The sequence below is a fragment of the Theobroma cacao genome, chromosome 3 (genome assembly GCF_000208745.1).
Source record: "Theobroma cacao cultivar B97-61/B2 chromosome 3, Criollo_cocoa_genome_V2, whole genome shotgun sequence".
In the NCBI taxonomy this organism is placed as follows: domain Eukaryota; kingdom Viridiplantae; phylum Streptophyta; class Magnoliopsida; order Malvales; family Malvaceae; genus Theobroma; species Theobroma cacao.
The window spans coordinates 7987782-7990743 of NC_030852.1; the positions used below are offsets into that span (position 1 = coordinate 7987782).

General features: G+C 32.2%; 1 long non-coding RNA gene across 1 annotated transcript; it reads left to right on the forward strand.

Annotated features, from left to right (window-relative positions):
• On the forward strand, positions 371-2022 carry LOC108661255. The gene is made up of 2 exons (XR_001927005.1): positions 371-409; positions 1533-2022. It is a non-coding gene; the product is annotated as an uncharacterized LOC108661255 (long non-coding RNA).

Genomic DNA, 2962 nt, shown 5'->3' on the forward strand with positions numbered 1-2962 from the left:
GAAACGGCTATGTTTTCAAAATAAAAACATGATTTATGCGTACATAACTTTTTAACAGCCTTTGCGGACTCGGTTGGGATAGCCTTCGATCAAAGTATCCCTGATAACTGGGTATGAGAATGATTTTGGCACGAGCCAAAGTTTTAAGAAATTCATAAGCCATGTTAATTACTCGATTTATATGAATTGATTTTGTTTGGTTGAAACAACTTGAAAGGTTATGAATTACAATATGTTAAACTATTTTATTTGTCTCCATTTACTCGGCTTTAGATATTTTAGACGGTATTTGTTTACTCACTGAGATTATATAATTTCATCACCCTCATTTCCACTCATTTCAGGCTCAGAATAGGCTATAGATAGCTGATTTCATCGAGGCTACCATTGGATTTGCATCCTCCAAACTGTAGGTTCACAGTCTTCCTTACTTTTAGTTATTCAGGGGCCCACTGGTTATTGTAAATTAAATTAAATACTATGGCTTACTGTATTACAGTATGTATAAATTTGTTTTGCTTTTACGCTGCTACAAAAAAATTATTTACGTATAACTCTAAAAATATTGTTTTATAAGAAAATAAAATATTTTATTGAATATTTCTTTTATTTTTTTTATATATCCAAATAATCATAATTTCATTTTAAATGAAGGTTTTAGATGTTTAAACTTATTTTTGATTATGAATTATGTGTTTTGTACTCGCATACTACATTTTTAACAGATTTTGAGATTTTTGAGGAAAAATGACCAAAATGCCCCTGTGAGAAAAAAATTATTTTTCTATTGTTTTGATTTGGAAATAGTTTATAATCTCTCAAAACATGATTTTAGAAACTAATACTCACAAGGGAAGTGAGAAAAATTGATGTTAAGCCTTACGAGGTTTCGATTGGCATTCCGGGTAATGAATGTCTATCGAGATGTCGAGGCGGTTGTCACGAGATCGATGGGAGTTCCAGGTTGTGACACTTGGTGTCTACATTCACTCCTTTAATAAGCTAAGGAGTTTAATCCACTATGATTAAAATCGGTCAAAGTACCCATTGTACTATAGTGTTTTTGTCAATTAATCCTTTTAACCCAAAACTAGTCAATTTAGTGTCTATACTTTGATATTTTGTGCAATGGAGTCATTCTAACTAATTCTGTCCAAAATGACTGTTAGTGGTACTGACATAGTGCTAACATGTTAGATGATGCTAATGTGTCAGACCAATTTGTACTTATAAAAATTTGATCATAGAATACCTCGTTAGTCATGTCCAACTAGACAACTTACAAAAGCTTAGTGATTCCAAAAGCAATAGATTGTGAATGATGAACATCGTTAGGCAGACATACTAGGACAAAAGCCATGAGTCCACCATTAACTAGCTCTACTTTCTTGGCAGCCAAAAAGGACTCTATAATTTTTTAGCAAATTGAGATAAGGATGCCTCACTTACTTCTTTTGTAGAATTATTATAATAAATCCTCCTTTTATTAAAAGTAAGAGAGTTCTTATCCATTAATTTCTTTGGTGTGCTAGGGAGCCAATGAAATGCATAAGATAAGTGAACAAAATGAAGAGAAGCCTTGGGAAACAAATGACGTTCAAAACGACCTGGTACACCACTTGCAAAGTATTGCATGTTTGATGGAAAAGGTTGTTGAAATCATTTGAGAAAGTTCATTGAAAAGTGCTTGAAATTTAAGATTGTATTGATTATGGGTGCCATAAGATTGGTACTTTAATTTTATAGATTATGATGTTTTTCATCGCGATGACCAAATTAGGCCTAGCGGAGCATTCCAAATCTACAATAGTGAAAGCTTTTGAAGGGGAAGAAAAAATGATTTGCTTTTAATTAAGCTTCACAGAAATTGCCTCATTGATCAAAACTAAGGCATTCTCAACTTCTTATCTCTGCCAACACTTTTTTTTTAAAAAAAAACACAAACACTTTTCATTATAATTTATGTTAACATAAGCCCTACAAGCCTATCTGTGGTTTTATGGGAATTGCAATTTTGAGATATTCATGTATGCCATTTTTCTTATTCATAATAACATTGATGTAGTTCTTTATCCATAAGTTTGTGATTTAATTACTTTTTGTACTTATGTAGATGAAGCCCATGGAACTATATATGCCTTGCAAAGGAATTGTATTGGGATACAATTATGAGATCCTTACGCATCAAAGCATTATTCTTAAAAGTTCCTGATCATTGTATTATTAAGATAGGGCATCAATAATGCTCAATGATCGACACATGTTATGTTCCTTACTTGTGAAGTAAACAATCTCTTTCATAGGTTGAAGTATGGAGATACTTGGAACTAGCATGTGGGTGATTGCCATGAGAGAATGAGTTCACTGAACATGACTTGCCCTAAGAAGTACATTTAGTACCTCACTCAAGTGTTTATATAATACTTCTCATGTGTCAATTGTGTAACTACTCCCTAAACTTGAGACACCAGGTTCTTTTGTATGTGGAGTACTATGCTTTGATTTCATCCTTGCGGGTGCCTAATCAAGGATGCCAAAACAAGAAGTATTTAGGTATTGTTTCTTTCCATTTTAATTTAGTCCTCCCAACACTTATTTAACTCCAACTTCCTTCTATTATCTTCTTCTACAAATGTACAAACAAAGTATGAAGTTTGTACTCCAACGCAGTGTACCCATAATATTTAAAATATTTATTTGTTTGGGCTATCTTTACTTAATAAAGACACGCGGCCCCATTAACGTCATTTTTCTCTGAAATTTTTCTCATTCTTCTTCTCCTCGACTTAGGTTGCCCATATACTCCTTCTTCATGGAAAATTTCGACATTGAATAAAATATTATTTTATTCTAAAAATTTCCTTTTGTCTCCTTGGTACCTAAAATACCTTATTATGCCTCAATTGACTTTCGAATCACTTTTTATCTCGTAAATTCTTTTTTGATAAAAATATCATTATTT